Source organism: Canis aureus, chromosome 11 (assembly GCF_053574225.1).
Source record: "Canis aureus isolate CA01 chromosome 11, VMU_Caureus_v.1.0, whole genome shotgun sequence".
NCBI lineage: Eukaryota > Metazoa > Chordata > Mammalia > Carnivora > Canidae > Canis > Canis aureus.
The window spans coordinates 3,911,869-3,922,366 of NC_135621.1; positions in this window are offsets into that span (position 1 = coordinate 3,911,869).

The following is a 10,498-nucleotide window of genomic DNA, read 5'->3' on the forward strand; positions in this document are numbered from 1 at the left end:
CCTCTGTCCCTATTGGATCAGCTACTGTGATCTTTATGGGCAAATCTTCAACCGATATTGGCAAGATCCACAGTACACATCTCATTCAAGATTCAAACAGATCCCTCAAAATCTCTCTCCAGAATAAATCAATAGTCTATAAATAAAGAAACTCTTCCAGTCATCAGCCTGTAATAGAAGATTCTAAGGCTCAGGGCCTTTCTATCTGCTGCCCTCATCCCTGTAATACCTCCATTTTACCAGAGAGAAAGCCCAAGGGGCTGATGATGGAGGTTGGTCCAGGAACTTGGAGCAATAAATAACATTGCTATCCCACAGTACCCTGTTGTTCCTAACCCCCACACACTGCTGACATCCATTCTCACTGGATGCAAAAATTTTTTAAGGGTTTTTATTTATTTGAGTGAGAGGAGGAGAAAGCGAGCAAGCGAGAGAGAATGAATGGGGATAAAGGGGTAGAGAGGAGAGGGAGAGTGAGCAGCAGACTCCCCGCTGAGCTGGGAGCCCACGTAGGATTATCACTCAGGACCCTGGGATCATGACCTGAGCCAAAGGCAGATGCTAACAGACTGGGCCACCCGGGTGCTCCTGGAAGCAAATTTTTTTTATTGTAATTGATCTATGTAGCTCAGGTTTTAGTATTCTAGTGATAAGGATAGCCAGTAAGTCTTTGCTTCCACTTGGGAAGAACAGCAGTACAGCGGGGTGGTGATGCTCTGGGGTCACACAGACAGCGCTTGCCTTTCACAAACCTTAAAAGCTGATTTGAATGATATAAAATTTATTTGCTTCTCTGCTGCCCTTCTCCAACCGCTTCACGGAGAGAGCATCCACCTGTTAAAACTTTTAGCCGTAAAGGGACATAAAGCCTGGAAAGAAAAATTACAGTTTCTTGAAACTCAGGTTCCACACTTAAGGCATCTAATCTTGAAACAAGGAGTACATTTGGATCTAGGTAGGCTTCATGACATCCTGAACTTCCCCACACCTCAAACTAAGCACCAGTTATGAAATTTCCTTAGACTGGTTATTGTTGAAAATGAATTCTAAACTTTTCTCCTATAGTTCAAGCTCCATAAACTTTACTAAAAAAAAAAAAAAAGAAAAAAGAGACAAACTTGACTTTATTATTTGGGGAGACCAGAATGACATAGCTTTTGGGACTTTAATAAAAGTCTAACCAAGTCCCCCGCCCTCAGACATCCTAGTCAGCAGTTCCCTTTTTTCTTCTTTGTATGTGAGAGGGAAGGGCATGCCCTTGGAGCACTCACCTCCAAACACGGGACCATCATTGCTCCATAGGGCACCAGAGTCAGCCACAGGGCCCTGCAGCTCAGCGACATCCCCCTTGCTTCAGACATTCCTGCCACTGTCCTTTCAGTTAAGGCCCCTGAGGAAGTCACCGCAGGACCCCTTTTAACCGTCCTTGTGCCCCATGCAGTGGAGGTCCTCCCGAATTTTCCCCCTACCCAGCATCCCACCTTCTGGGACATCCTCCTGCCAACGGTCCCTCACAGAGCGCTTTCTTGCTGCAAGAAGCTTAACCCTGCTGTTCTCCCCTCCTTCACCAATGATAATCCTGACAGATCACCTTTGGACTCCCTGTGACAATTTACAGGAAACTCCTCTCACCACAGCAGATTTTTCATGGTTTACTGCTGGCTCTTATTTAAAGGATGAAAATGGTAAGTATCAAGCCGCACATGCTACTGTAGCTCCTTTTGAAGTTATTCAGGCAGCACCTTTCCCTCTGGCTACTTTGGCTCAATAAGCTGAGGTATGCGCCCTAACTTGGGCTTATACCTTAGCCAGGGGTACAATCACCATTGTCTGTACGCCTTTGGGGTAGCTCATGATTTTGGAATGTTACAGAAGCATAAGGTTTCCTTACCTCCAATGGGGGGTAAAATTAAAAATGGACCCTATGTCCAATTTTTTTTCTATGTCCAAAATTTATTAGGTGCCTTTGCAGTTGCTCTATTACTAAACTTCCAGGGCATTCCAGACTCAAATCCCTGGAGGCCAAGGGAAACCACCTTGCTGATATTTCTACCAAAAATGCTCTTCTCAAGGAAGCCAATAGCCAAACCTCTGTCATGGTCCAAAGGGATGTTCTCTAAATGATAACTTGGAAAAACTGACCAGAGATGCCCAACGATTGGCCCCAGAAAAGGAAAAATAATATTGGGAATCTAAGAACTATTGGCTCAATAGAAAGAGAGAACTTGGATTTGGATCAAATAACAACCTGACCCCACCAGAATTCTAAAATTCCCACTAGTTACCACTGTACATACATTAAACCATTGGCTTACTGACAAAATGACAGCATTAGTGAGCTAATATCGGTGCAAAAATAGTAATAAGGGGGATCCCTGGGTGGCTCAGCGGTTTAGCGCCTGACTTTGGCCCAGGGCGCGATCCTGGAGTCCTGGAATCGAGTCCCCGGTCTGGCTTCCGGCATGGAGCCTGCTTCTCCCTCCTCCTGTCTCTCTCTCTCTCTCTCTCTCTCTCTCTCTCTGTCTATCATAAATAAATAAATAAATCTTTTTCTTTTTTTTGGCGGCCGCCCCCTCCGCGTTCCCGCCGCCCTCCTGCTCCCTAAATAAATAAATCTTTAAAAAATATTAATAAACCTATAAAATGTGTCTGCCTTGCTTGTCCCACCTGTCCATAATACCATCTAGGGAGACTGTTTTTTTACCCTTCTTCCAGATACTTTGAGCCACCCTATGGACCATTTGAGGTTTTGCAAATGGATTTCATACAGTTCCTCCTCTTCTCATGGTTAGTCATAGTTTGAATGTTTTCTCATGGGACTGAAGTTTTCCCTTTTACACAGGCCACAGCTTCTTTTGTAACTAAAATTCTGTTCAATAAGGTGTTATCTACTTGGGGAGCCCCCCAGAATTTCATAGTGATTGGGGAATCCATTTTACTGGTCAGGTGCTTTGCTAAGTCTGCGCTGCTTGGCTGGGTTTACGACACTTTCATTGTGCATACACCATCTTCAATCCTCATGGTTAGTCGAACACACTAATGACGCTATTAAGACCCAACTGGCAAAATTTGCAGAGACCCTCCAAATACCTTGGCTGGAAGCACTGCTGTTGGTTCTTCTAAAACTCAGATCTAACTTCTTTGGAATTTTTAGACTCTCAGCCTCTGATACGGTCACAGCATTTCCAATGTACTTGGCCTCTGCCTCCTTTGACCCATAGTTGATAAAAAGAGATATACTTCAGGGGCACCTGGGTGGCTCAGTCAGTTAAGTGTATGCCTTTAGCTCAGGTCATGATCCCAGGGTCCGGGGATCAAGCCCCATCTTGGGCTTCCTGCTCAGTAGGAGCCTAGTTCTCCTTCTCTCTTCTGCTCATGCTCTTTCTCAAATAAATACATTTTTAAAATAATTTAAAAAGAGAGATATACTTTAATATTGTAAAGGCCTAATTGCTTCTCTTAAAAATAACTATGCTTTGAAAAAAAATAACCATGTTTTGATAGAGCACTCTTTTCACAGCACACTCCCAGGAGACAAAAGACCTTAAGCATCACACCTTGCAACCTGGAGATTTTGTCATTGGAAAAGATACCTTCAGGATCCCTGGGTGGCTCAGCGGTTTGGTGCCTGCCTTCAGCCCAGGGCGTGATCCTGGAGTCCCAGGATCGAGTCCCGCGTCGGGCTCCCTGCGTGGAGCCTGTTTCCCCCTCTGCCTATCTCTGCTTTCTCTCTCTCTCTCTGTGTCTCTCATGAATAAATAAATACAATTTTTTTAAAAAAAAGGAAAAGATACCTTCAAAAAGACTCTTTTCAACCTCACTGGAAAGGCTCCTTTCAAGTACTGCTAACCAAACTTTGTGCCATCAAGCTCCAGGGAATAGACTGATTTGCATAACATATCTAAAGAAAGCACCATCAAACCATGACCAGACCTGCACATCCACTGGCAACCTGAAAGTAAAGATTTTCTGGAATTGAAGCAGACCACAACTGACTTGAGACAGCTTTTCTAAGATGTCTGCACCAGGCCAGTTAGAAGGTTCAGGATTTATAGAAGTCTCTTCTCCTCACCTTGAACTATTTAGTTGATTCTGGATTCTTAACCAAATTCATGGTTTCTGAACTTAACTTTATAGACTGTATTATTTGATAACACATTTGGCTCTAATTGGTTGTTTTGAGATAACAATACTGTTTAAAACACCTTTGAAATGGGCAGCCTGGGTGCTCAGCGGTTTAGTGCCGCCTTTAGCCCAGGATGTGATCCTGGGAACCGGGATTGAGTCCCACATCGGGCTCCCTGCATGGGGCCTGCTTCTTCCTCTGCCTGTGTCTCTGCCTTTCTCTGTGTCTCTTGTGAATAAATAAATAAAATCTTTTTAAAAATACCTTTAAAGTTTGTGGTTTTGGGAAAAAGTTAATCAGTTATTACTTCATATTTATATCTATGCTGTATCTCCCTAAATGCACTTGGTTATTTCTTTCAGTCACTCTCGCAACATTCACAATTCTGTGTTCACAGCCACTTTCAGCAGGGACTTTCAGGAAGCATGCATGACTCCAAGCTTGCCTGTGTAGGGAGACCTTTCATCCCCTAAGTCAGAGTAAGTGCCAATAAATGTTTTCATTTGGCTACTTTCAGTCCTAGGGTCCTGGTTTAGAACCATCATACAATATGGAATTGTGTTAATTTTGAGTCTGTACTTGTTGCGTCAAACCATTGTAAAAATGGGGTACCCAATAAGGAGATGATTTCCAATTTTTGTGATCTAAAAGGACTATAGATGGGAAGTGCCTGAGAATTCTCCCTCCTACCCCTACTTGTTACTTGAATGTGACCTCAGCAGGTTTCCAATCTGTACAATTTCCCTCCACCATGGGACATGACATGCAGGAAAGGCCCTTCCTGGCACTGAAGGACAAAAGACCACTAAATTAAGAAAACCTGGGGACACCTGGGTGGCTCAGTGGTTGAGTGTCTGCCTTCAGCTCAGGTCGGGATCCTGGGGTTCTGGGACTGAATCCCACACCTGGCTCACTGCAGGGAGCCTGCTTCTCTCTCTGCCTGTGTCTCTGCCTCTCTCTCTGTGTCTCTCATGAATAAATAAATAAAATCTTTTTTTTTTAAATAAAGAAAGAAAACCTGACTCTTTATCGGTGATGCTTTTAGAGAAAGATCATGATCAAAAGGGGAAAATGTGAAAAGTAATCAAGGGAAACTTTATTAAAATGGAGTTGGGAGACCAGAAGGGGGAGCTCTCAGGCCATACCTCTCAACCTTAAGAACCTCCATTAAGGACCCCCAACAGATGCCAACAAGGAAAAAATCATCAGTTACAGGACCCAACAGGAAAGGATGTGAGTTGCCTCTCCTACAAGAAACTGACCCCAGCAACTCAGCCAATGAGAAACCAGTATCACCCTGAACTCCTGCCTTTCTCCAATGTAGTTTTGTTCAAAACAACCTCTCCCAACTCCCTCCTCAATAAAATAACATTTCTCTCCTTTGTTGGACTAGCAGATGGTTTTTGCCACAGCTTTCTTGTTCTGAATTGTAATTTTCTGCTATTGCTGGAATAAGCCTATTTTTTGGCTGGTAAAATAACTTTTATTTGTTAGCTCAGCACCCGTTATTAGATCCATGATTTGCAATTTTTTTCACCATTCAGTAGGATGCCTTTTCATTTTGTTGATGGTTTCCTTTGCCGTGCAGAAGCCTTTTAGTTTGGTATTGTCCTGCTTGTTTATTTTTACTTTTATTGCCTTTGCTTTTGGAGTCAGATCCAAAACTTCAACATCATAACTGATGTCAAGTTTTTATTGCCTATATTTTCTTCTAGAAGTTTTATAATTTCAGGTTTTACATTCAAGTCTTTAGTCCATTTTGAGTTAATTTTGGTGTATGGTGTAAGATAATGATCTAGTTTCATTCTTTTTTTTTTTTTTAAGATTTTATTTATTTATTTATTTATTTATTTATTTATTTATTTATTTATTTAAGTGGCAGGGAGCAAAAGGAGAGGGACAGGCAGACTCCATGCTGAGCGGGGAGCCCAACTTGGGGCTCAATCCCACAACCCTGAGACCAAGACTTGAGCAGAAACCAAGAGTCAGATGCTCAACTGCCCAAGCCACCTAGGTGTCCCTAGTTTCATTCTTTGGCTTGTCGCTGTCCATCCCAGCACCATTTATTGAAGAGACTGTCCTACCCCCATTGTGTATTCTTGGCTCCTTTGTCATAAATTAATTGACCATATATGTGTGACTTTATTTCTGGGGTCTATATTCTGTTTCATTGATCTCTGTGTCTGTTTTTATGCCAATACTGTTTTGATTGGCATAAAAACCAGCTTTGCAATATAGTTTGAGAGCAGGAAGCATGACATATCCGGCTTTGTTCTTTTTTGTCAAGATTGCTTTGGCTACTCAGGGTCTTTTGTGGTTCCATACATACAAATTTTAGAATTATTTCCACCCTAATCTTTATCTTACTTCCTTCTTTTTTTTTTTTTTTTTTTGGCAGCTTGATTTGATGTTATTTATGCGTTTTAAATTGAGATATAATTGACATATATTAGTTTCAGGCATAAAATATAATGATTCAATATTTTCATACATTGTGAAATGATCACCACAGCAAGTCTAGTTACAATATTTATCACTACACATAGTTACAAATTTTTTCTTGTGATGGGATTTTAAGGTCTACTCTCTTAGCACCTTTTAAATATATAATATAGTATTATTAGCTATATTTACTCTGCTCTACATTATACCCCCAAGGCTGGTTTGCCTATTTATTTATTTATTTATTTGATTTATTTTATAACTGGATTCAACTTTTTGTTGTTGTTGTTAAAGATTTTATTTATTTATTCATGAGAAAGAGGCAGAGAGAGGGCAGGATCCATGCAGGGAGCCTGATGTGGGACTTGATCCTGGGACTCCAGGATCACGCCCTGAGCTAAAGGCAGATGCTTAACTGCTGAGTCACTCAGCTATCCCTGAATTCAACTTCTTGAAATAAGGCTTAGCTCATTCATTTTTGGCTTTTCCGATTTTATAATCATCCTTTATAAATTTCTCATCAAGTAACACTTTAGGTATCACAAAGTTTTTATGGGTATTTGAATTCTTTTTTTAAATGACTTTTATTTTTTTAAGATTTTACTTATTTATTTAAGAAAGAGAGAGAGAGAGAGAAAGAGTGCATTCATAAGCAGAGGGGAGGGGAAGCAGGGAGCCTGGCACAGGGCTCCATCCCAGGACCCTGGGATCATGACCTGAGCCTAAGGCAGATGCTTAGCCAATTGAGCCACCCAGGAGCCTCCTTGAATGCTTTATATACTTTCAAAATGGATAATACTTCCCAATGATTCAAAAGACAAGTATAAAAAGGTGCACAATGAAAATTCTCCCTCCTGAACTTCTCTCCAACTTGCTCAGTTCCCATCCCTACAGGTAACTTTGCTCTTTGTTTTTTGTGTGTCCTGCCAGCCTTTCTTTGTGGTTCACAAGACTAGAGAATCTTATTTACCGTTTCCTTCATTCACAGGCAAATATAGGATATTAAATCACTGTTAATCAGTTTTTTATTTCCCTTAGTAAATAGGAATTATATTCCCCTTAGAGACTTTTCAATAGCAGCATATGTAGAACTTTCTCCTTTGTTTTTGTGGTTGCATATTATTTTACTTAGGAACATTCCATCATTTTTTCCACCATCACTGTTTTGATTAAAATTATTTCTCCCTAATCTTTTGTTATTACAAAAGATTATTATATTGTACATGTGTGCATGTGTAAATATATCCATATGAGTATAATTACTGGGAAAAAATTGTACTTATTTAAAGGCTGTTTCAAAAAATATTTTAGGGAAGGAAGGAGGGAAGGAGGGAATCCCTGGGTGGCTCAGCAGTTTGGCGTCTGCCTTTGGCCCAGGGCGATCCTGGAGTCCCAGGGTCAGGTCCCACATCAGGCTCCCTGCATGGAGCCTGCTTCTCCCTCTGCCTGTCTCTCTGTCTCTGTCTCTGTCTCTCATAAATAAATAAATAACATCTTTAAAAAATATATTTTATTGGGCAGCCCAGGTGGCTCAGTGGTTTAGCGCCGCCTTCCGGCCAGGGCGTGACCCTGGAGACGCAGGATCCAGTCCCACATCGGGCTTCCTCCATGGAGCCTGCTTCTCCCTCTGCCTGTGTCTTGGCCTCTCTTTCTCTCTGTGTCTCTCATGAATAAATAAAATCTTTAAAAAATATATTTTATTGGGGCGCCTGGCTGGCTCAGAGTGTGTGGCTCTTGATCTTGGGGTCATGAGTTCGAGCTCCTTACTAGGTATAGAGATTACCTAAATACATAAGTAAACTTAAAAGTAAATAAAACAGGGGCACCTGGGTGGCTCAGTTGGTTAACCATCTGCCTTCAGCTCAGGTCATGATCCCAAGGTCCTGGGATCGAGCCCATCCAGCCCCACGTCAGGCTCCCCAACTGCTGGGATCCCAGCTCTGCAGGGGAAACTGTTTCTCCCTTTCCATCTGCCTGCCACTCCCTCTGCTTGTGCTCTCTCTGTGTCAAATAAATAAATAAAATCTTAAAAAAATAAATAAAACAAAATATTTTATTCAAAACAAATTCAAAACATATATAAAGTTAGAACTATTATAATGACTCCCTCTGTATCACTTAGCTTCAACAATTATGTCTAGACCCATTTCATTCAGCCTTTGCTTATCTCCCTGCACTACACTTACCACTCATTGATTATGGTGAGGCAAATCTCAGACATCGTATCTTTTCATCCACATATGAAATGTATCTCCACACTTATCTAAAAGATAAAGCCTCTTTAAGAACATTACCACATACCATGATACACTAAAAAGATAATTTTTAATATTATCAAATATTCAGTATTTTCCCATTTTCCTGATTAACTCATAATTTTTTAAAAAGATTTATTTATTGGGGCAACAGGGTAGTCCAGTAGGTTAAGCATCTACCTTCGGCTCAGGTCATGATTTCAGGGTCCTGCAACTGATCCCCATGTTGGGCTCACTGCTCAGTGGGGAATCTGCTTCCTCCCAATGGGGAGGAGGGACTCTATCTCCAAGAGTCAGGTCCTCAACCAACTGAGCTACCCAGGTGCCCCTATCTCATAATTATTTTATGAGAAAATTATGGTTGGCTTTTTTGAATCGCAATCCAAAAAAGTCCATTTGGTCCATATACTCTGTTAGATTGTTATAGCTCTTTAAACACGTCCTTTAATCTACAGACAGTTCCACCAACTTTTTTTATTTCTTTACAGTTTATTTGTTGAAGAAACTAGATGACTGCCCCCTTGTTTTCCATAGTCTGATTTTGCTGATTGCATCCTCAGGATGTCTTTAATGTGTTTCTCAAGCCCTCTGTGTTTTCTTATTTATTTATTTATTTATTTATTTATTTATTTATTTATTTATTTGTTTATTTATTTGAGAGAGAGAGAGGAGCAGAAAGAGAGGGACAAGCAGACTCTGCACTGAACCCGGCACTCGGCAGGGGCCTCAATCTCACAATCCCTGAAATCAAGAGTCGGTCACCCAGCTGACTCAGTCCCCCAGGCACCCTGCCTCTTTGTGTTTTCTTTATTTATTTTTTTTTTAAATTTTTATTTATTTATGATAGTTACAGAGAGAGAGAGAGGCAGAGACACAGGCAGAGGGAGAAGCAGGCTCCATGCACCGGGAGCCCGATGTGGGATTCGATCCTGGGTCTCCAGGATCACGCCCTGGGCCAAAGGCAGGCGCCAAACCGCTGCGCCACCCAGGGATCCCTTTGTGTTTTCTTTAAATCAGTAGTTATCTCTTGATCAAATTTGGATTTTTTTCTTTTATTTTCATTGCTTCCACATATTTTGATATACCAGTATTTCCATTATCAATCAGTTACGTTTTCTAACTATATTATGATTTCTACTTTGAACCATGGAGTTTACAAAGGAATGACAAGAGAGAACATGGATAATTACACAGAACAATTATAGAGCCAGGCCTGAAAGTGGTGCACATCACTTCACCCACAGTTGGACAAAACTCAGTCACACAGTTGCAGCTAAACACAGCAGAGACTAGGGGGGTAGTTTAGCTGTATGTTCAGAAGGAAAATGAAATGAGTTTGGTGAACACATGACATGGCCTCTACTGGAGTCTGCCATTTTTTTTAGGGTTTTATTTATTTATTCATGGGAGACACAGAGAAAGAGACAGACTCCAGTAGTAGAGCTCGATGTGGGATCCAATCCCAGGACCCTGGGATCACAACCTGAGCCGAAGGCAGGCAGACGCTCAGCCACTGAGCCACCCAGGCGTCCCTGGAATCTACCTTGTTGATCACCAAACTGTCATTCTTAATTTTTTTTTAAATTTATTTATGATAGTCACACACACAGAGAGAGAGAGAGAGAGAGAGAGAGAGAGAGTCAGAGACACAGGCAGAGGGAGAAGCAGGCTCCAT